Here is a 24,714-nt window from a genome sequence, read left to right on the forward strand (position 1 = left end):
CCAGCATTCTAATTTCTCCACATACTCACCAACACTTATTTTCTCATTTTTTAATAATAGTCACCCAAATCAGGCTTATATTGTTTTATAAGTGAGTGTGATAAAATATTTATGGATAATCATAACTTAGGATAAACTACTTGAGTCTAGAAAAATAGTTACAAATTTTCTTGTTTTAGGTATTTCATAAATGTAGACATAAGTTTTTGTCCTTTTTTTGGTCTGGCTTCTTTCACTTAACATGTTTTTAAGGTTTGTCCATATTGTAACATGTATCAGAATTTTTTTTTTCCCAGAACTTCATTTTTTTTTATGGCTGAATAATGCTCCATGATGTGTGTATACCACCTTTTGTATATTCATTGATCTGTTGGTGGACACTTGTGTTTTTACAACACCTGTAATTGTTAAATGATAAAATTTATTATAGTAAAAAACACAACTTAAAAAGTACCTCAGAACAACCAGCAAAAGATGGACATGACCTTTTATGGAGAAAATGATAAAATTTTATTAAAGGACGTTAGAGAAGATCTAAATAAATTGGTAAACCATATGAATGGATAGGAAGACTCAGTTATCATAAACACATTAGTTCTTTCAGAATTATTTTATGTGTAGTATCATTCTATTTAATATGATAAGATATTTCATATAATGCAGCAAGTTCTGTCCAAAATTTTTAACAGGAGAGGAAACTGCAAAAAAAAAAAAAATTGAATTTACTTATTCAGATAGTATGACTTATAAAGCCAAACTAATTAACAGTGTGCTAATGTATTAACAGTGTGTTAATCAATGGCATGGGATAAACCAACCAATGGAGCAGAACAAAGACACCAGAAACTGAACTCCTTCATATAAGGAAACCTAATATATGATTGAGCTTTGCAGACAAGTGAGGCAATGATGGACAGACCAATACATGATAAACAGTTGGTTATCTATATGGGAAAGAATAAAATGGAATTTCTCTTCACCATATATGTAAGTTCCTAATGATGAAAGATGTAAATGTGAAAAGGAAAACTTTTAGAAAAAATATGGAAGAATATTTTTTTGGAAGAATATTTTAATTTTTATTTTTTAGTAAGCAAGAGTAAGTGGGGGGAAGGGGCCAAGAAAAGAGGGAGAGGGAGATGGGGAGGCAGAGAGAGAGAGAGAGAAAGAGAAAATCTCAAGCAGGCCCCACACCCAGTGCAGAGCCTGGTGCCATGCTCAATCTCACGACCCTAAGATCATGACCTGAGCCAAAATCAGGAGTTGGTTACCCAGACACCCCTGGAAGAATATTTTTATGATATCAGGGTAGGGAAGATAGGAAGAATTTCTTCAGTAACATTTCAGATTTGAATTGTAGATGAAAAGATCAATAAATAGGTCTAGATCAAAATTAAAGATGTACAGTTATAAAAAAACAACATGAAATGAGAACTACTCTGGGAGAAAATGTTGGCAGAACATTTAACTAAAAAGGATTAATATCCAGATGTATAAAGAATATAAATCAATGATAGCAATAGAGAGTGGGTTGGAAATTTATAGAAGAGGAACAGAAATGACCTGTGGACATGAAAAAGTGTTCAGTCTCCTTAGTTGTTATGGAAATGCAAGTTAAAAATCTCACCATTTTGTTGAAGATGTGGAATAATGAGAACTCATCATACACTGCTGCGCTGAGTATCAGTTGGAACTCCGCTTTTAAAAAGGAGTATCTCGTATATAGTCTATGTTAACTCTAGGAGGTGGGCAAGAGTTTGTATGACAAGTAGAAGAAAGTTCATAGCAATGTTATATGTTAAAAAACTGGAAACAACTAAAGAATCCATCAATAATAGAATGAAGAAATTATAGAATAGTCATGTAATGTTAGAGAGCAGTGAACATAACTACAGTTATGTATCAATATAAGTGAATCTTAAAAACAATGCAGAATGAGGGGCACCTGGGTGGCTCAGTTAAGTGGCTGCTTTCAGCTCAGGTCATGATCCTAGTGTCCTGTCCCCTCTCAGCAGGGAGCCTGCTTCTCCCTCTCCCTCTGCTTTCCGCATCCCCCACTTGTGCTTGTCTGTGCTCTCTCTCACTCAAAATCTTTTTTAAAAATGCAGAATGAAATACTGTGGAGTGATTCCTTCTATACAAAAGTTTAAAGAGACAAAGTATGTTGGGAGAGATAGAGCTCCTGGGGAAAAATAAAGGAACTTGGAAGGGGTGAAAAACAGTGGCAGAGGAAGAAAAGTGAGGTTAGGAGCTTAAAAAGGAACAACCAGAACATATAACTGAAAAGGTTCAGAACCAGGTAGTTTTTCTGTTATGTATAAAATTGTGGTAATGGATTGAAAGTAAGCCCTGCATTGAAACACATCCTCCTCTCTGTAATTGGTCTTTTATGTATTTTTATATTTTCTTTGCCATGACTTTAAAAGGTTTGATAAAAGTCTATTTTATATTAAATTTTATTTTATTTTTTAAAGATTTATTTTAGAGTACATGAACAGAGGAGAAGAACAGAGAAAGGGGGAGAGGGGAAACAGACTCCTTGCTGAGCACAGAGCCCCATCTGGGGCTTGGGCCTCAATTCCAGGACCCCAAGATCACAACCTGAGCCAAAACCGAGTCAGACGCCTGACTGACTGAGCCACTCAGGTGCCCTAAATTAGGTGGAATTTAAAAAATATCTTTGTTTGGCTTTTTCTCTTTTATTGAGATCTAATTTACATGCTTTAATATTCATCCTTTTAAAGTATATAATTCAGTGTATTTGAATTTTTTAAAGATTTTATTTATTTGACAGAATGAGAGAGGGGAGAGAGTGTGTGCACAAGGGGGAGTGGCAGGCAGAAGGAAAGGGATGTGGATGTACCACATTTGTTTTCCATTTATCAGTTGATGGGTATTTGGCTTTTTCCCCACTTTTTAGCTGTTATAAAGAATGCTACTATGAACATATACAAGTTTTTGTATGGGGGGGGCGCCTGGGTAGCCCAGTCGGTTAAGTGTCTGCCTTCAGTTCAAGTCATGATCTGGGGGTCCTGGGATTGAGCCCCATGTGGGGCTCCCTGCTCACTGTGGAGTCGCTTTTCCCCCTCCTTTTGCTCCTCTTCCCTCCTTTTCCCTTCCTCTCCCCTGCTCATGCTCTCTCTCTCAAATGTTTTTTTTTTTCTTTAATTTTTTTTTTGTATGGACATTTTCAATTCATTTGGGTATATAGCTAAGAGGGGAACTTCTGGGTCATATGTTACCTTTAGCTTTTTTGAGAAACTGCATAACTGTTTTCTATATGTTTGTGTTGTGGGTACATGATTTTACACTTTTACCAGCTTTTATGAGGGTTCTGCTTTTTTTGTATCCTCACCAACACATTATCTTTTTGTATTTTTTAGTCTATTGTCTTTTTAAATTATAACCATCCTAGTGGGTGTGAAGTGGTATCTCACTGTGGTTTTGATTTGTGTTTCCCTAATGAATAATAATGTTGAACATTTTTTCATGTGCTTATTGGACATTTGTATTTCTTCTTTGCTGAAATATCTATTCAATTTTTTATTCTCTAGGGGAACTATTGTAAAGAAAATTGTTTTCTGATTTTTTTTTTTTTAAAGTAGGGTCCATGCCCAATGCAGAGGCCAACCTGGGGCTTGAACTCATGGCCCTGAATGAGATCAAGACCTGAGCTGAAGGACGCCTGGGTAGCTCAGCATGTGAGTGTCTGCCTTCAGCTCAGGGCATGATCCTAGGTCCAGGGATTGAGTCCTGCATCAGGCTCCCTGTGAGGAGCCTGCTTCTCCCTCTGCCTGTGTCTCTGCCTCTCTCTCTGTGTCTCTTATGAATAAGTTAATAAAATCTTTTTTTTTAAAAAAAGCTGAGATCAAGAGTCAAACACTTAACTGACTGAGCCACCCAGGCATGCCTTCATTTCATTTTTGGAGTTAATTGCTAGTGTATAGCAATTCAATTGATTTTTGTGTTGCTTTTCTATCCTCCAATCTTGCTGAGCTTGTTTATTAACTAATAATTTGTATGTGTATCTTTATAATTTTCTATATGCAGGTAGAAGTAGTTTTACTTCTTTATTTTCAATCTGGGTGCCTTAAATTTATTGTATTTCCCTAATTGCTCTGGCTAGAACCTCCAGTATAGTGTTGAATAGAATTGGCAAGAGAAGACATCCTTGTATTATTCCTGACCTTAGAAGAAAGCATTCAGTCTTTCACCATTATGTATGATCTTAGCTGTAGGATTTTTGTAGATATCCTTTATCAGGTTGAGGAAATGCCCTTCCTTATTTGAGTGTTTTATTGGGAAAGGGTGTTTGATTTTTGTCAAATGCTTTTGCTGCATGTATTGTGATAATGAAACCTTTGTTCTATTATTCTGTCAATATGGTGTATACATTGTTAATATTTTGTTAGTTGAACTAACCTAGCATTCCTGGAATAAATCTCACTTGGTCATGGTGTATAATCCTTTTTGTGTGTTTTTAGAATCAGTCTGTTAGTATTTTGTTGAGGATTTTTGTGTTCCTGAAGGATATTGGTATTGGTCTATAGTTTTCTTCTTCTCTTGTATTGTCTTTTTTTTTTTTTCTTTTCTTTTTTAGAGCATGAAGCGATGTGGTGGGTAGGGGGGGAAAGGTAGAGAGTGAGGGATAGAGAGAATCTTAAACAGGTTCCATGCCCACCATGAAGCCCCACACAGGGCTTAGTCCCACAACCCTGAGATCATCACCTGGACCAAAATCAAGATAGGGATGCTTAACCAACTGAGCCATCCAGGTGCTCCTCTCATATTGTCTTTTTCTTGTATTGGCATTAGGGTAGCGCTGGCCTCATATTTTGCTCCTCCACTCCTCTACCCATAAATCTAATCCCAGTTTTCTTCAGCTGTATTACTCATTTAAGAATATACTGGTGCATTTCTTTTTGGTTCTGGTTATTCTTTTCATGAGCACCCAGAAAAACTTTGTGGTCTTCATGATTACATTTAGGTTACCAGTTGGGAATATGACTTATGGTACCGAGTCAAGTTTTCTGTTTTATTGTTGTTGTTAAGATTTATTTATTTATTTTAGAGCAAGAATGAGAATGAACATAGAGGGGAGGGGCAAAGGGAGAGAGAGAATCACTAGCAGACTCCCTGCCAAGTAAGGAGCCTGACATAGGGCTTGATCCCATGACACCAAGATCATGACTTGAGCTGAAACCAAGAGTTGGATGCCCAACAGACTGAGCTACCCAGGTGTCCCCACTCCTCCCTCAGTCAAGTTTTTTTATTTTTTATTGAGACAAAGAGAGAGGCAGAGAAGCAGGCATCATACAGAGAGCCCGATGTGGGACTCGATCCAGGGTCTTCAGGATCATGCCCTGGGCTGCAGGCGGCGCCAAACCACTGCGCCACCAGGGCTGCCCTCTTCAGTCAAGTTTTAATGCTATTTGCTTGGGGTACTATCTCTCTGGATGACCAATTAAAAGGGCCCATTAAAAATTAGAGACAGGAGGGACTAGGTAGATGTAATCAAACATTTTATAGAAAAGCAGTCAAGAAAGCATAAGGAAAAGGGCAGCCCAGATAGCTCAGAGGTTTAGTGCCACCTTCAGCCCAGCGTGTGATCCTGGAGACCTGGGATCAAGTCCCACGTCAGGCTCCCTGCATGGAGCCTGCTTCTCCCTCTGCCTCTCTCTCTCTCTCTCTCTCTCTCTCTGAATAAATAAATAAATAAATCTTAAAAAAAAAAAAAAGAAAGTACAAGAGAACTGTCCAAAATTACTTTGCCGGGTTATGGCTGAACCAGGAGAATTTTAGATCAATAGCTTTCATTCACCAGTGATTAACAGTCTGTGAAAAGGATAAGTTAAAAAAATTTTTTTCAGTTCCATTTGTGTGTTTGTGAGCAATGCTAAGAAACAGTATTCTGTTTATTTGAATTGAATATGTCTAAAACTTATCATGTTTTAATCATCCTATTCAATTGGAGAAGTCCTTGAAAACATAACTAATTCATTGCTATTGGGAGGAAATTATTATTAGCACTTGTGGAATATTCAAAGCAGTTAACTAACAGAAAAAACTGCTGCTTACCTAAATTATATCATGTGAGTGGGCAAAAAAGGCAGCATCAAAATAAATCGAAATCTGAAGGAGCTCTGTCTCTAGCTTGAAGATGAGCACAGAGGGAGAGAGAAAATCATTACTGTTTCTTTTTTTTTTTTTCATTACTGTTTCAACCTAAATGTTTTAACTTTTAATTATAATTAAATATTAAATATTATTTCTCCTTATTGTTGAAATCATTGCTTTGGTTGTGAGACAGTCTTTAAGAAAAACATACTTTCCAAAAAACCCCCCAAAAACGTATTTTCCAAAAAAAAATATAATTTTAAGAAAATATCATATATGTCTCCAAAGATCATATTTCAGTTTTGCTGAGCCAAGAAATGTAACTAAAACTACCTGCTGGAAACCGCAGAGTTTTCTCTCTCAACGTCAGTAACATACGATCCAAATTCTCCGTTCTGATTGGCTATTTTACTGTTTTCATTCAGAGATTAGTTTTGCCAACAACATCTGATTTGGGATTGGGATTTAGCTCACAAAGCAGGTTGGTTGTGGGACATAGGAAGGGGAGTTAGTGTTACTAATGAGCACGCTACAGATAAATCATTTCAGTGGTGAAAAATAGCATTTGTCCACGCATGAGCAATATTGTTCTGTAATTCGATGCTGCATACCAAATCGTCATTGAAGTCTGGATTTGAATGGGGCAGCTCACTAGTGTTCAGAGGAAATTTCGTTTAATCGTTGTCTTTTAAAAAGAAGTTCATTAAAGCTGTCAGTTGATTCCACTTTAATTTTTTTTAGTTTCAGAGGTAGACTTTAGTGATTCATCAGTTGAATATAACACCCAGTACTCATTACATCAGGTGCCCTCCTTAATGCCTGTTACCCAATTATCCCTTCCCCCTACCCATGTCCCCTCTACCAACTCTCAGTTTGTTTCCTCGAGTTCACTATCTCTTATGGTTTGCCTCCCTCTCAATTTTCATCTTATTTTATTTTTCCTTCCTTTCCCCTGTGTTCATCTGTTTTGTTTCTTAAATCCCAAATGAGTGAAATCATATCGTATTTGTCTTTCTCTGACTGACTTATTTTGCTTAGCAAAAAATCCTCTAGTTCCATCCATGTCCTTGCAAATGGCAAGATTTCCCTTTGAGAGAGAAAATGTTTTTGTTACTCTCCTCCTGTTTCTATAGTTTTATTTTTAGCCTTTCAAAAAGCTTAAGATTTAATTTAAAGGAAAACTTTATTTCTCCTGAAGATTATTGTTATTTTCTTCTGGGTAGCCTCATCAACCAGTCATTTTTTCCTAAGCATTTTTCTGCATCTAAGATTATATTATATCTAGGGTAGTTTTAATTATTTTTGTTTTATTTTTCTTATTAGTGTTATTTTGAGTATAATTAAAATACAGTTTCTATTAGTTTCAGGTGTATAATTATTTGTATTCCTCTAAAATAAAATAGATTGTGAGTTTAGGAGATGTATTCTAACAACATTGTTTAGTTTTATTTTTTGTATTTGTAATTTTGTATGATTTCTGATTATTCACAAGTATATGTACTAGGCTTTTTGTTTTCTTATTCCCTGGTTCCTTAGCAGTAGTTAGTAAAAGGTGTACTAATTTACAATAAGTAAATTAATGTTTCTAGAAACTTAAAATACCTTTCTACTAATGTGGTCAGAGTACCGTACCATGGTTAAAACTTTCTATTCAGGTGGTCAGAATTTGTCATCTGATGAAATATTTCAGGTTTGTCATGTGCTTTGATAATATCATTGACTTTGGCAATATTTAATAGGATAATCTCTTTATGTACTTAGTATTTATTTATTTACTTAAAAAATTTTTTTTATTCATGAGACACAGAGAGGCAGAGACATAATAGGCAGAAGGAGAAGCAGGCTCCCTGCAGGGAGCCCAAGGACCCAAGGTGGTGATCCCAGGACCCCAGGATCACCACCTGAGCCAAAGGCAGACGCTCAACCACTGAGCCCCTGTACTTAGTATTTAGTATTTAGACACAATACCACCAAACCGTATAGCAAAGATTTATATAAATGAAGTAGTTTTCTTAAACTGAGAATTTTTATGTCAAGGATATTTGTAGAAGATAGGATTTACCATTTGTAGGATAAATATTAAGAATTACAACCAGGGGTGCCTCAGTAGCTCAGTTGATTGAGCCTCTAACTCTTGATCTCAGCTCTCAGGGTCCTGAGTTCAGGCCATACACTGGGCTCCACACTGGACATGGAGCCTACTCAAAAAAAAATAATTAAAACCAAATTTAAGACTTTGAAAAATAAAGGGAGATATTAAGAGAGCATTGCAAATTCCTTTGTTTCTTTTTAGTTGATCAGAACCAGTAACTGAATGTAGCTTAAAGGAGTTAACTGCAAAAAAGGAGACATAAGTTTTTTTTTCATCCTTTTCTTTATGAAAGTAAAGATAATTTCTGTTCTACTAGTTCATCATTTCTAGTTATTTTAACCTACCACTAATAGCTGACTAAGCCAGACGAGTTAGGGACTTTTACTTAATACAGAGATGACTGCTTTTTATTTGTCATTTTGGTTGTGCATGTGTTACTTAGGTCTGGTTTAGTGATAACTGAAATACCCTATGGGGCAGCCCCGGTGGCGCAGCGGTTTAGTGCTGCCTGCAGCCCAGGGTGTGATCCTGGAGACCCGGGATCGAGTCCCACATCGGGCTCCTTGCATGGAGCCTGCTTCTCCCTCTGCCTGTGTCTCTGCCATTCTGTGTGTGTGTGTGTGTGTGTGTGTGTGTGTGTCTCCCATGAATAAATAAATTTTAAAAAACTTAAAAAAAAAAGAAATACCCTATGAATTACTGATGTTTTTGGTGTCTACTGTGTCATCTTTACTTAAATGTAAGGCAGGAAAAAAATTTTTTCCTCTACTCTCATAGGTTCAGTTTCTAGGGTCTGTGAATTAGGCTGACAAACACTGGTTTAACAGGAGAAAAGGTTTATTACTCATATACCCAGGAAGCTTCACAGGAAAGAAGTAGAAACCCAAAGTAGCAGTTAAGCTTGACAGTTTATATGCCATTTTTCTTTTTTATTGAGCTACAATTGAATATAACATTATATTAGTTACAGGTGTACAACACAATTCAATATATATATATTGCAAAGTGATCACCGTAGTTAAGTCTAGTTAACATGCATCATCATGTGTTGTAATTTTTCTTGTGATGAGAACTTTTAAGACTTACCCTCTTAGCAACTTTTTATTTATTTATGATTTTATTTATTTACTTGAGAGAGCACGCAGAGCAAGAGGGTGCACAAGCAGGGGGAGTGGCAGATGGAGAGGGAGAAGCAGACTCCCTGCCAAGCAGGGAGCCCAATGTGGGGCTCAAACCCAAGACCCTGAAACCATGACCCTAGCCAAAGGCAGATGCTTAACTGATTGAGCCACCCAGTCGCACCTCTTAGCAACTTCTTAAAAAAGATTTTGTTTTAGAGAGCATGCTTGTAGACAGGGAGAATAGCAGAGAGGGAGGGGGAAAGAATCTCAAGCAGATTCCACACTGAGCATGGAGCCTGATGTAGGGCTCGATCCCACAACCCTGAAAGCAAGACCTAAACTGAAACCAAGAGTTGGATGCTTAACGAACTGAACCACCCAGGTGCCCTTCTTAGCAACTTTCAAATATACAATACAGAATTATTAACTGTAGTCACCATGATGTACATTATATCCCTATGATTTATTTTATAGCTGCAAGTTTGTACCCTTTGACTACCTTCACCCATTTCGACCATCTCCCACCTACCACTGGCAACTACCCATCTGTTGTCTGTGAGTTTTTGTAGATTCCATATGTGAGATTATACAGTATGTGTCTTTCTCTGTCGTATTTCACTTGGCATAATGATCTCAAGGTCTGTTCATGTTGTCACAAATGGCAGGATTTTTTTTTTGTAATAGCCAAATAATATTTATGTGTGTACACACATATGTGTGTGTGTGTGTGTATCACAGTTTATCCATTCATTCTTAGGCTGTTTTGATATCTTGGTTATCGTAAGTAATTCTGTAATTCTGCATTGAACATGGGAATGCAGATATCTTTTTGAGTTAGTGTTTCTGTTTTCTTCACATAAATACACAGAAGTGAAATTGCTGGATCATGCAGTAGGTCTATTTTTAATTTTTATTATATTTTTTTTTATTTTTAATTTTTTGAGGATTGTCCATACTGTTTTCCATAGTTGCCGCACCAATTTGCATTCTCACCAATAGTGCACAAGGGCTCCCTTTTCTCCACATCATCTCCAACACTGGTTACTTCTAGTCTTTTTGAGAATAGCCATTCTAGCAGGTATTAGGGGGATATCTCATTATGGTCTTTATTTGCATTTCCCTGGTAATTAGTGATGTTGAGCACCTTTTCGTGGACCTGTTGGCCATCTGTATGTCTTGGGAAAATATCTATTTAGATCCTCTGCCCATTTAATCGGATTGTTTTTTGCTATTAAGATATATTCTTTATATATTTTGGATATTAGTCCTTTGTCAAATATGATTCGCAGATATTTTCTCTCATTTGGTAGGCTCCTGTTTCATTTTGTTGATGGTTTCCTTTGCTGTGCAGAAGCTTTTTAGTTTGATGTAATCTTACTTTTTTGTTGCCTTTGCTTTTGGTGTCAAATTTAAAAAGTTATCACCAAGGGCAGCCTGGGTGGCTCAGCAGTTTAGCGCTGCCTTTGGCCCAGGGCCATCTTCAAAAAATAAAAATAAAAAATTATCACCAAGACTGAGGTCAAGGAGTTTACTGTGTATGTTTTCTTCTAGAAATTTTACGGTTTCAGGTCTTACACTCAAATCTTTAATCCACATTGAGTTCATTTTTGTGTATGGTAGAAGATAGTGGTCCAGTTTCATTTTTTTTTTTGGCATGTGGCTGTCCAATTTTCCCAGGCACTGCCCTGAAGAGAATATGTCTACTGTATATTTTTGGTTCTTTTCTCATAAATTAATTGACATATATATGTGGATTTATTTTTGGGCTGTTTCATTCTGTTGATCTGTGTGTCTGTTTTTATGCCAATACTGTACTTTTTGATGAGTTTTGTAATATTGATTGAAATTAGGAAGTGTGATACTTCCTTATCTTAAGTTTATACTTTGCCTATTTGGAGTCTTGGTGGTTCTTTTTTTTTTTTTTTTTTTAAGATTTTATTTATTTGTTCATGAGAGAGAGAGAGAGAGGCAGAGACACAGGCAGAGAGAGAAGCAGGCTCCATGCAGGATGTGGGACTCAATCCCCCGTCTCCAGGATGATGCCCTGTGCTGAAGGCAGGCGCTGAATCTCTGAACCACCCAGAGATCCCGTCTTTTGTGGTTCTATACAAATTTCAGGATTGTTTATTCTATTTCTATAAATAATACCAATGGAATTTTGATAGGGATTGCATTGAATTTGTTGAGTGCTTTGAATAGTATGGACATTCTAACAATATTAATTTTTCTAAATCATGAGTATGGAATATGTTTCCATTTTTGTGTGTTCAGTTTCTTTCATCAGTGCATTATGGTTTTCAGTACAGAGATCTTTCATCTCTATGGTTAAAATTTGTTCTTAGGTATTTCATTCTTTTTGATGCAGTTATAAATGAGACTTCCTAATTTCTTTTTCTGATAGGTATATAGGAATGCAACTGATTTTTATATATATTGAAATTGTATCTTGCAACTTTACTGAATTTGTTTAACAGTTTTTTTTTAGAGAGAAGTTTTCTTGTATTATTATACAAGATTTTTTTTCTAGATTTATTTATTTATTTATGATAGACAGAGAGAGAGAGAGAGAGAGAGAGAGGCAGAGACACAGGAGGAGGGAAAAGCAGGCTCCATGCCGGGAGCCTGACCTGAGACTCGATCCCGGGACTCCTGGATTGCGCCCTGGGCCAAAGGCAGGCACCAAACCGCTGAGCCACCCAGTGATCCCCTGTTTAACAGTTTTTTTGTGGAGTCTTTAAGGTTTTCTATATATAATACATTGTCATCTGCAAATAGAGGCAGTTTTACCTCTTCCTTTCTGATTTGGATAATTTTATTTTCTATAACTCATTGCTCTGGCTATGACTTCCAATAGTATGCTGAATGAAACTGGTAAGAATAGTGCACCTGGGTGCCTCAATCAGTTAAGCATCTGATTTTAGCTTGGGTCATGATCTCAGGGTCCTGGATCAGCCCTGCCTCCATGCTCAGTGGGGAATCTCCTTCTCCCTCTCCCTTTGCTCCTCCCCCTGCTTGTACATGTATACTGTTTCTCAAATGAATAATCTTTTTTTTTTTTTTTTAAAAGGTAAGACTGGGCATCTTTTTTTTTTAAGTTATTATATATATGACCCCATTTCTAATTTTATTTATTTAAAATATTTTATTTATTCATCAGAGAGAGAGAGAGCGAGAGAGGCAGAGAGAGAGAGAGAGAGAGAGAGGGGCAGAGACCTAGGCAGAGGGAGAAGCAGGCTCCGTGCAGGGAGCCTGATGTGGGACTCAATCCTGGGACTCCGGGATCACGCCCTGAGCTGAAGGCAGACGCTCAACCACTGAGGCACCCAGGCTTCCCTGTAATTTTTTTATAGTATTTTTCTCTAGTTTGGACATAAGTGTAATGCTGACCTTGCAAATTGAGTTCAGCAGTGTTTCCTCTTTTGCTTTTTGGAAGAATTTGAGGAGTGATATTCTTTAAATGTTTGGTAGGATACACTAGTGGAGAGCCATCTGGTCCTGGACTTCTGTTTTTGGGGGGCTTTTGATTACTGACTTAATCTCCTTACTAGTAAATCAGTCTGTTCAGATTTCCTATTTCTTCATGATTCAGTCATGGGGGGTTGTATGTTTTTTTTGTTTGTTTTGTTTGTTTGTTTCTTTTTTTAAAAAAAAATATTTTATTAAGGCACCTGGGTGGCTCAGTGGTTGAGCATCTGCCTTCACCTCAGGTCGAGATCCTGGGGTCCTGGGATCGAGTTCCGCATCATGATGGCTCCCTACAGGGAGCCTGCTTCTCCTTCTGCCTGTGTCTCTGCCTCTCTCTGTGTCTCATGAATAAATAAATAAAATCTTTTAAAAATATATGTATTTTATTTATTTATTTGAGATAGAGTGAGAGGGAGTGCGTGTATTGGGTGGGGAGGGGGTAGGAGAGAGAGAAAGAGAATCAGGCCCCTCACTGAGCAGGGAGCCCAACATGGGGCTTGATCCCAGGACCCCAGGATCATGACCTGAGCCCAACGCAGACACTTAACTGACTGAGCCACTCAGGTGTCCCCGGTTGTATGTTTCTAAAAATTTATCCACATTTCTGGGTTGTCTAGCTTTTTGGGCAATATTTTATACATAGCAGTCTCCTTTGATCCTTTGTATTTCTGTGGTATCAGTTGTAATCTCTCTTTCATTTGTTTTTTTTTTTTTCATTTCTGATTTTATTTGAACTCTTTTAGCTCTAAGTCTAGCTAGAGGTTTACCTATTTTGTTTATCTTCTCAAAACTGGTGAGAGTTTGTATACCATTTTAAGAAAGAGTGGCAAATAGTGGAGAAGTGATTAAACAAAATAAAAGGCTTGTGGGGGCAGCAAATTATGGGGAGGTAAATATGTGGGAGAAGCTAATGGAAGATAAGGGTTCTTTTAATAAAGCATGTTTTCTGTAGACATAAGTTGGCTGCAACCTGTGCTAAGAATAATCTCCATGGTTAAGAGTCATTCTCCTCTTCATGGTATAGGAAAGGGAGATATCTTTATAAATGGAAATATAGGGGATCCCTGGGTGGCTTAGCAGTTTAGTGCCTGCCTTTGGCCCAGGGCGCGATCCTGGAGTCCCGGGATCGAGTCCCACGTTGGGCTCCCGGCATGGAGCCTGCTTCTCCCTCCTCCTGTGTCTCTGCCTCTCTCTCTCTTTCTCTCTCTCTCTAAGTCTATCATGAATAAATAAATATATCTTTACAAAAAAAAAAAAAGGGAAATATATGCCCTGTTTTTTAGGCAGAAAGAGAGAGGGCAAAGAATTCCTCCTGTGTTTGCTATTTCTTATTGCCTTCAGCTCGAAGTAATATGCCAAAGTGGCATATTTTGGGCTGGCATATTCTCATTTCCTTCATTGAGCATGTTTTGTTCCTTAACAAATATGGCTTTCTGAATAGGTTGTAGGAACAGAACTTGAGCCTCTTCTTTATTCTAGCCCCCCTTTTTTTTGTTCCTTTTGTTTCAAGGTACAATTCATATATAAACTGAATACACCTGAATTTTTGTACATAAATAAAGGGGATAATGAAAAAAGTCCCTTTTTGAAACAAAGATCAGTGGTTCTTAAACTTTTTGCTTTTCAATATATTTTTCTTTTCCTTCTGTTTTTTTTTGTTTGTTTGTTTTGTTTTGTTTAAGCAATCCCTACACCCAATGTGGGGCTTGAACTTACAACTCCAAGAACAAGAGCCGCATGCTCTACTAACTGAGCCAACCAGGTACCCCCCAACCTTTTTGTTTTGGGACCCTCTACACTCTTAAACATTATTGAAGGCCCTACAGACTTTTTATGCGAGTTATATCTGTTGTTACTATATTAGAAATTAAAACTGAGAAACTTTTAAAATGTTATTTTATTTAAAAATAACAAAACTGTTATATGGAACATAAAAGGCATATTTTTAATGAAAAATAATTTAATTTCCAAAACAAATTTAGTTAGAAGAATGGCATTGGTTGACATTTCTTCAAGTCTCTTTAATCTCTGGTTTAATAAGAGGCAGATGGATTCTTATAGCTGCTCTTTCAATCTGTTGTGATATGTTATTTTGGTTGAAGTCTATGAAGAAAAATTTTGCCTCATACAAACACATAGTTGCAAACAGGATTTAAATTTAAACTTTATTTAAATTTAGGATTTAAATATTAAATATTAATATTTAAGTTCTTCCTTGATACTACACCAAAACTTGACAAGTGGTAGTGGTTTTTTTTTTTTTTTTTTGACAAGTGGTAGTTTTTTAAAGATTATTTGAAATGTAGAATCAGAAACTATATCGAAGAACTTTTCATTCTCTGTTATGTTACAGTCCATTGGTCTTACACTTTAATGGATTTCTTACCCATGCATGATTTTGTAACACTATGAATTAATTGGTCTTTGTTGTAGTCTGTTTGGGTTGCAGTAACAAAAGTACTATATAGACTGGTCTTACACTTTAATGGATTTCTTACCCATGCATGATTTTGTAACACTATGAATTAATTGGTCTTTGTTGTTGTCTGTTTGGGTTGTAGTAACAAAAGTACTATATAGACTGTATGGCTTATCAAAGCGGACATTTAAAATTTTTTTTTTTATTGAGAGAGAAAACACGAGCAGGGGGAGGAGCAGAGAGTGGGAGGGATAAGCTGACTCTGTGCTGAGCATAGCCCCATGTGGGACTGGATCCTAGGACCATGAGATCATGACCTGAGCTGAAATCAAGAGTCGAACACTTAACTGACTGAGCCACCCAGGTGCCCCAACAGCAGACATTTATTCACAGCTCAGAGGCTGAGAAGTCCATGATCAGGGTACCATCAGATTCAGTATCTGATGAGGGCCCACTTACAGGCTGTGTTCTCACTATGTCCTCAGGTGGAAGAAGGGACAAGGCAGCTCTCTGAGTTCTCTTTTATAAGGTGCTAATCTCATTCATGAAGGCCCCACCCTCATGACCTAATCACCTCTCAGAGACTCACATCCAAATAATATCACTATGGGAGTTAGAATTTAACATGAATTTTCTGGGGATACAAACATTGTTTATAGCATTCTTTCTGGAAATATCGGTTGACTGAATTATGTAGATCTTCAAATGTTTTCACATGTTACTCTGCAATGTGAAGTAATCACATTAATTTCACCATTGATCTCAGCAAAACAGTTTTTTTTTTTTCTTAAGATTTTATTAATTTATTTGAGAGAGAGTGCTCACAGAGGGGGAGCAGCAGAGGGAGAGAAAGAAGCAGGCTTCTTGCTGAGCAGGGAGCCTGAAGTGGAGCTGGATCCAAGGACCCTGAGGTCATGACCTGAGCCAAAGGCAGATGCTTAACTGACTAAGCCACCCAGGCGCCCTTCAGCAGAACAGTTTTTAAGTTTACTGGGAAGCATTCAAGGTTTGCAAAATTCTAATATATTTTTTTAAAGCTTGATTTTATCAGTGACAACAAATACTGTGATTTTCTGTAAAGTGATAGGCTTACTTTATTTCTAAGAAATATGTCTGCCAAAACTCAAGTCTGAGTAATTATAGTTTGTTAGTCATTCTTTTAAGTAAAAGAAGAGTTCTGTGAAGAAAGCAGTTGCAAGTCAATCACATAAATGTTTTTCCTCAAGATATCCATTATATTGCATTGTGCAGAACTGTTTTATGTGCATTTTTCATATTATCACACAAAGTATTAAAAGGCTTTTTTTTTTTTTTTTTATTCATGAGAGGGAGAGAGAGAGGCAGAGACACAGGCAGAGGGAGAAGGAGGCTCCATGCAGGAAACCCGATGTGGGACTCAATCCCACAATGATGGCCAGGATACAGAGCTTTCTAGGATCTTGTAGGCTAAGAGGGACCACAAGAAAATTATTTTCGTAGAGACAATTACTGTAATAGGGAATACTTATGGTATCAAATAGAGGGCACCTCAGTCTCCAGGGGAAGGGGGTATCTGAGAAGGTTCCCTGAGGAGGTACTGAGAATGAATTACACATAGAAATTAGGGGATCCCTGGGTGGCTCAGCGGTTAAGTGTTTGCCTTCAGCCTGGGGCGTGATTCTGGAGTCCTGGGATCGAGTCCTGTGTTGGGCTCCCTGCATGGAGCCTGCTTCTCTCCCCCTGCCTGTGTCTCTGCCTCTCTCTCTGTGTCTCTTATGAGTGAATAAAGAAAATCTTTATTTATTTTATTTTTATTTTTTTGAATAAAAATCTTAAAAAAAATATTAGTCAGGTGAGGACTGGGTGGCTGGAAATAAGATTTGGAGGTCTACAGCATGAAATTACCCCAGGAAAGTGTACATAGCATAGTGTTGCAAACTTACATGTCTATAAGTAACATCGAGTGAAACAGGCTGGATATTTTAAATACTACACCAGCAAAATGAAAATAACACCTGATACTATAGGTATTTGGGAGCCTCTAGAGAGTATTGCTTTGTGGTAATAGGTTCAGGATTTCCACTTCCCAGTTTTTTGGGATAAGTCAGAAATGAAGATTTTTTTTTTAATTTTTTTTTTTTTTATTGATTTATGATAGTCACAGAGAGAGAGAGAGAGAGAGAGGCAGAGACATAGGCAGAGGGAGAAGCAGGCTCCATGCACTGGGAGCCCAATGTGGGATTCGATCCCGGGTCTCCAGGATCGTGCCCTGGGCCAAAGGCAGGCGCTATACCGCTGCACCACCCAGGGATCCCCAGAAATGAAGATTTTGATATGGAATTCCCTAACTTAAGTGTTGGCAAATCAAACATTCCAATAGTGGAGTTGGTGGGGGAGAATATTTATTGTAACAGGTGTAGAGTTCTGACAATTAAAATCAGCCTTGTGGACTGCCAGTCTGTGATGTCTTTGCTATGTAGAGTGGTAGGTAAGGAGACAGCCAAAGATAGATCTCTAATGATACCCCCAAATGCTGGGAAAAGTTGCCTATGGCAGATTTAGAAAGAATGTCCAGAGGGGCATATGGGTGGCACAGTCAGATGTCTGACTCTTGGTTTTGGCTTGGGTTATGATATCAGGGTTGTGGGATCATGACTCGCATTGGGCACCATGGTCGCTGTGGAGTCTGCTTGAGGTTCTCTGTCTTCCTCCTTCTGCCTCTCCTGCTCATGTTCTGCTCTTTCTGTAAAATAATAAATGAACAAATCTTAAAAAGTTCTAGAGAAGTAGAAAAAGTATAGATGAATAGAAGGTCTCAGGTGCTGAGTAAAGCTAGTGTTTTAAAAAGGAGAGAATTAGGGTTCCCTGGGTGGCGCAGCGGTTTGGCGCCTGCCTTTGGCCTGGGGTGCGATCCTGGAGATCCGGGATCGAGTACCACGTCGGGCTCCCGGTGCATGGAGCCTGCTTCTCCCTCTGCCTGTGTCTCTGCCTCTCTCTCTCTCTCTCTGTGACTATCATAAAATAAATAAAAATTAAAAAAAAAAAAGGAGAGAATTACTAGCAGCATCACCTTCTGTAGATAAGGACTGAAAAATGTCTACTGAAGTTAGCAACAAGGGTCACTGACCCTTGGCAAGAGTGTTTTTAGTGGAGTTGTGAGGTTAGGAGGCAGGATTGCAATAGACTCAGGAGAGAATTTAAGTGGAGAGAGACAATGTACACCTCTTTGATAAAGCTTGGGTATGAAGGAAAAAAGAATGGAAGTTATGCAGTATGGGTTCTTACCCAGGTATTTATGGATATGTTTTTTTTTTTTTTTTTTTTTTTTTTGAGAGAAGCCATAAAGCTTTCCATCACCTCTTCAAAAGAATTTATAATCCAAAAGAACAACTTCTGTCAGGGCCCTGTAATTGAATGAAATGGGCGTTCTTAAAAAACTGGTAAGAAAGGAGCCAATACAGCAGGAGAGCTAGAGTAGGAAGAGGGTGGTGGAAGACTGAAAGCAGATGAGATCCAGAGTATTTGGTAGAGGGACTAATTTAGATGAGAAAGAAAAAAATGAGCGTAGGTGCACATTTATAAGTAAATGGCAGGAAACTGAAGTAGCTTTCTGCACACAATTTTTAAAATAAGGATTTATTTATTTGAGAGAGAGAGAGAATGCAGTGGGGAGGGGCAGAGGGAGAAGGAGAGTGTCTTAAGCAGACTCCATGCTGAGCCTGGAGCCTGACACAGGACTCCATCTCTTGACCCTGAGATTACAACCTGAGCCAAAACCAAGAGTCAGATGCTTAACTGACTGCGCTACCCAGGTACCCCTGTGCACAATTTTTATTTTCTCTCTTATATAGGGGGTGAAATGGGATTTGCTAAAAAAAATAAGTGAAGAGAGGTGAAATGTGATGCTTGAGGAAGGTGGAGAACATTTGAAGTAGTTGTAGTGAAGAATGGGAGAGAGAAATCTAGGGAAAGATACATTTTTTCTTTTTAAAAAAATGTTTTTTTTAATTAAAATTAAAATTTTTAAAGATTTTATTTGAGAGCGAGTGAGAGAATGAGCATGATAGAGGGAGGGGCTAAAGGAGAGAGAGAAACAGACTCCCACTAATCAGGGAGCCTGACATGGGGCTCAATTCCAGGACCCTGGATCATGACCTGAGCCGAAGGTAGATGCTTAAACAACTGAGCCACCCAGGTGCCCTGGGAAAGATATTTGGATCATGTTGAGGGTCTGCTTGTGATTGAAGATCATTACTAGCGAAACCATATTGAAAATGGTAGAGTCCCCCCACCCCCAGCAGTCCAAGGAGAGAGCAGAAAAAGCATGAAAATTGATTGAGCTGTGATTGGGGTCTTGCCAGGTAGGTACAGTTGAGAAGAAAAAAGGGACAAAAGAGACAAAGGTATTAGTTGAGATAGAGGGGCCATAAAAACCAGTACAGTATAGAAAGTAATGAATTTGTGGAATTGGAGGTCTCATAGAGGGGAAAGAACATGGGGAGCATTGGAGTAAGTGGGAAAGCTGTAGAGATAGAAGTCAGAATACATTTGTGGGATTAGGAACAGGGTTCCCCTCCCAAGTAGCCAAAACAATCTTGAAAAATTGAAGCAAAGCTGGAGGCATCACAATTCCAGACTTCAAGCTATATTACAAAGCTGTAGTAATCAAAACAGTATGATACTGGCACAAAAATAGACACATAAATCAATGGAACAGAATAGAAACCCAGAAATAAACCCACAACTATATGGTCAAATTAATCTTCAAAAAATTGGAAAGAATATCCAGTGGGAAAAGAACAGTCTCTTCAACAAATGGTATTGGGAAAACTGGAGAGTACATGGAAAAGAAAGAAAGTAGACCACTCTTTAAAAAATTCAATTTTTATTTTATTTTTAAGTAAACTCAACACTCAACTTGGGGCTTGAACTCATGACCCTGAGATCAAGAGTTGCATGCTTTACTGACTGAGCCAGCCAAGCACCACCTGGACCACTTTCTTACACCATACACAAGATTAAATTCAAAATGGATTAAAGACCTAAATGCTGAGACATGAAACTATAAAAATCCTAGAAGAGAACACAAGCAATAACCTCTTTGACATTGGCTATAGCAACTTTTTTCTAGATATGTCTTCTGAGGCAAGGGAAACAAAAGTAAAAATAAACTATTGGGACTACATCAAAATAAAAAGCTTCTGAAGAGCGAAGGAAACAATCAATAAAACTAAAAGGCAGCCAGCAGAATGGGAGAAAATATTTGTAAATGATATATCTAACAAAGGATTAGTATCCAAAATATGTAAGGAACTTATAAAACTCAACACCTAGAAAATGAATAATCCAATTAAAAAGGCATCCAGATGGCCAACAGATGAAAAGATGTTATCACTGATCATCAGGAAAATGCAAATCAAAACTACAATGAGATACTACATCACACCTGTCAATGACTAAAGTCAACAAAAGAAACAACAGGTATTTATGAGAATGTGGAGAAAAAGGAAACCCTATGCACTATTGGTGGCAATGCAAACTGGTGCAGCCACTCTGGAAAACAGTAGGGAGGTTCCTCAAAAAGTCAAAAATAGAACTGCCCTATGATTCATCAATCACATTACCAGGTATTTACCCAAAGAATGCAAACACACTAATTCAAAGGTATTTGTGCACCCCCATGTTTATGGCAGCATTATCTATAATGGCCAAATTATGCAATCAGCCCAAGTGTCCAACAATTAATGAATGGATAAAGATATGATATGTGTACAGTATAATATTCAGCCATAAAAAGTGAAATCTTACCATTTGCAATGACCTGGATTGTGAAATAAGTGAAATACTAAGTTAAATAAGTCTGAGAAGGACAAATGCCATGTGATTTCATTCGTGGAATTTAAGAAATCAACAAAGGGAAAAGGACAAATATATATTTTTTAAGATTTGATTTATCTATTTGATATAGAGACAAAAAACACAAATGTTGGGGAGGGGGGAGGAGAGGAACAGAAGGAGCAGCAGACTCCCTACTGAGCAGGGAATCTGACTCAGGACTCGATCCCAGGACCCTGGTATCATGACCAGAGCCAAAGGCAGATGCTTAACCAACTGAACCACCCAGGTGCCCCAAGAGATAGATTCTTAATTATAGTGAACAAACTGATGGTTACCAGAGGGAAGTGGGTGGGGGGATGGGTTAAACAGGTGATGGGGATTAAGGAGTAAGCTTGTGATAAGCACTGGGTGATGTATAGAATTGTTGAATTACTAAATTCTATATTTGAAATTAATATAACACTGTATGTTAACTGGAATTAAAATAACTTAAAAAAGGAACAGGTTTTTTTTTTTTTTCCCCTAATCAGAATTGTCAGCTGTGTTTTAAAAAAAACCCACAGATGCTCAGGTCTGATTCTGGATCAGCTGAATCAGAATTTCTAGGGAGTTTGAAGCATCTTCATATAAAAAGTTCCACATGTGATTTAAATAAAATTTTAAAAAATTACATATAGTAAAATTTGGTCTTTTTGGAGTATAGTTCTATGAGTTTAACAAATGCATAGTGATGCCCATTATTAGGATAGAGTACACCGGAGGAATAGGCTTGGTAAGGAAGATATTTTTTTTAAGTTTTATTTAAATTCAATTAACATACAGAGTATTATTAGTTTCAGAGGTAGGGTTCAGTGATTTAATCAGTTGCATGTAACACTCAGTGCTCATTACCCAGTTACCCCATTCCCCCTCCTCTCTCCTCCAGCAACCCTCAGTTTGTTTCCTATAGTTAAGTCTCTTTATGGTTTGTCTGCCTTTCTGATTTCGTCTTATTTTTCCCTCTCTTCCTCTATGATCCTGTTTTGTTTCTTAAATTCCACACGAGGGAATCCCTGGGTGGCTCAGTGGTTTAGTGCTTGCCTTTGGCCCAGCGCGTGATCCTGGGATCGAGTCCCACATCAGGCTCCCTGCATGGAGCCTGCTTCTCCCTCTGCCTGTGTTTCTGCCTCTCTCTCTCCTGTCTTTCATGAATAAATAAATAAAATCTTAAAAAAAAATTCCACACACGAGTGAAATCATATAATTGTCTTTCTCTTAATTGATTTATTTTGCTTAGCATAATACCCTTTAGATCAAAACCATAATGAGATACCACCTCACACCAGTCAGAGTGGCTAAAATTAACAAGTCTGGAAACAACAAATGTTGGTAAGGATGGAGAGAAAAGGAAATCTTACGCTGCTGGTGGGAAGGCAAGCTGATACAGCTGCTCTGGAAAACAGTATGAAGGTTCCTCAAAAAGTTAAAAATAGAGCTACCCTACCATCCACCAATCATACTACTAGGTATTTACACCAAAGATACAAATATAGTGATCAGAAAGGGCACTTGCATCCCATGTTTATAGCAGCAATGTCCACAATAGTCAAACTATGGAAGAAACCCAGATGTCCACTGAAGACATGAATAAAGATGTGGTATATGTATATGCAATGGAGTATTACTCAGCCATCAAAACAGTGAGCTCTTACCATTTTCAATGACGTGGATGGTGAGGATGATATATTTGTTTTTAAACACCATCTAATTTCATGTTACACTAATGCTGCAGCCATAGAGTTAAGATTATTACACTGAATGGACATTTTTCTCTATTAGATCAGGGATGATGCAATATTAATTAATTAATTAATTAATTTTTATTGTAGAGAGCCAGATGGGGATACTTCAGGCTTAGTAGCACACATTTGGTCTGTGTTGCCTATTCCTTGTGTGTATTTCCAGCTATTAAAAGATATAAAAATCGGGGATCCCTGGGTGGCGCAGCGGTTTGGCACCTGCCTTTGGCCCAGGGCGTGATCCAAGAGACCTGGGATCGAATCCCACGTCGGGCTCCCGGAGCATGGAGCCTGCTTCTCCCTCTGCCTGTGTCTCTGCCTCTCTCTCTCTCTCTCTGTGTGTGACTATCATAAATAAATAAAAATTAAAAAAAATATTTAAAAGATATAAAAATCATTCTTTGCCCTGTATGAAAACAGAGGGCCATAGTTTGCTGACCCCTGGTAGATAATAAATAACAACAATAAATCACTGATTTGTAGCATTTGCTGATTTCTGAAGTGTAAATACTCCCACTGTGGCTGATTTTAAGCTACCAATGTGTTATACTGAATGAAGAGTTTGAAAGAGATGTGTGGTAGCACAAAGTACTACTATACAGTTAACAATTGTAGATAGGTAAATAAAACAGTAAAATTTTAATGAAGTAATGAATTTTGAGTGTTTATTAACACCCCCCTTTTCTTTAAAGATTTTATTTGAGAGAGAGCACAAGTGGGGGATGGACAAAGGGACAGACTTCCCTGCTGAGCGAGGAGCCTGCTGCAGGGTTCAATCCCAGGACCCTGAGATCATAACCTGAGCAAAAGTCAAGCTGAAGTCAGACACTTAACTGACTGAGCCACCCAGGCACCCTCTTCCCCCCGCCCCCATGTAATCTCTATACCCATTGTGGGGTGGCTCAAACTCCCAACCCCAGATCAGAGTCGGATGCTCCACCAGCTGAGCCAGCCAGGTGCCCCACCTTTATTTTTATTTTTTTTTTAATATTTTATTTATTTATTCATAGAGACACAGAGAGAATGAGAGGCAGAGGCACAGGCAGAGGGAGAAGCAGGCTCCATGCAGAGCGCCTGACGTGGGACTCGATCCAGGGTCTCCAGGATCACGCCCTGGGCTGCAGGCGGCGCTAAACTGCTGCGCCACCGGGGCTGCCCCCACCTTTTTTTTTTTTTAATTTTAATTTTTTTTTAAAGATTTTACTTATTCATGAGAGAGACACAGAGAGAGGCAGAGACACAGGCAGAGGGAGAAGCAGGCTCCATGCAGGCAGCCTGATGTGGGACTCGATTCCAGGATCCTGGGACCACGAACTGAGCCAAAGTCAGATGCTCAAGCGCTGAACCACCCAGGTGCACACCCCACCTTTATTTTTAATATAACTTCATTGTACATTTATATAATTTAATTTTTAAGAATGTATAACTTTGGCTTGCAAAATTCCTGAAAATGTAACAATAAGCTTTTGCTAATCTATATGAATTGGCTTTAACATATTGTTGAAGCTAAGCCCTAGAGAGGTGAGATAATTTCCAAATCAGTTTTAAGTGCCAGAATCAGAATAAACTCTTTTAATTTGGCTTTTCTTTTTAAAGATTATTTGAGAGAGGGGAGTGCATATATGCTCAAGAGCTGGAGGGGCAGAAGGAGAGGGAGTGAGATTCTCAAGGTCATTCCACCCTGGTCATGGAGCCCAATGCTGGGCTCAGTCTCGTGACCCTGAGATTACAACCTGAGCCGAAACCAAGAGTCAATGCTTTACTGACTGTGCCACCCAGGGGCCTATGATTTTTATTTTTATTTTTTTTAATTTTTATTTATTTATGATAGTCACAGAGAGAGAAAGAGAGAGAGGCAGAGACATAGGCAGAGGGAGAAGCAGGCTCCATGCTCCGGGAGCCCGA

General features: G+C 38.1%; 1 protein-coding gene across 11 annotated transcripts in view; it reads left to right on the top strand.

Moving 5' to 3' along the window:
- PIK3R3 (phosphoinositide-3-kinase regulatory subunit 3) overlaps positions 1–24,714 on the top strand; it is a 139,357-nt gene that overhangs the window by 50,677 nt on the left and 63,966 nt on the right. The window contains exon 1 of one of the 11 annotated variants that reach the window (XM_072772353.1): positions 9,867–9,885. The exons of the other annotated variants lie outside the window; for them this stretch is intronic. The gene's annotated coding sequence lies outside the window, so the exon portion shown is untranslated. Of the gene's footprint in view, positions 1–9,866; positions 9,886–24,714 lie in introns of those variants that run through there. 11 annotated transcript variants of the gene reach the window in all.

Source organism: Canis lupus, chromosome 13 (genome assembly GCF_048164855.1).
Source record: "Canis lupus baileyi chromosome 13, mCanLup2.hap1, whole genome shotgun sequence".
NCBI classification, from domain to species: domain Eukaryota; kingdom Metazoa; phylum Chordata; class Mammalia; order Carnivora; family Canidae; genus Canis; species Canis lupus.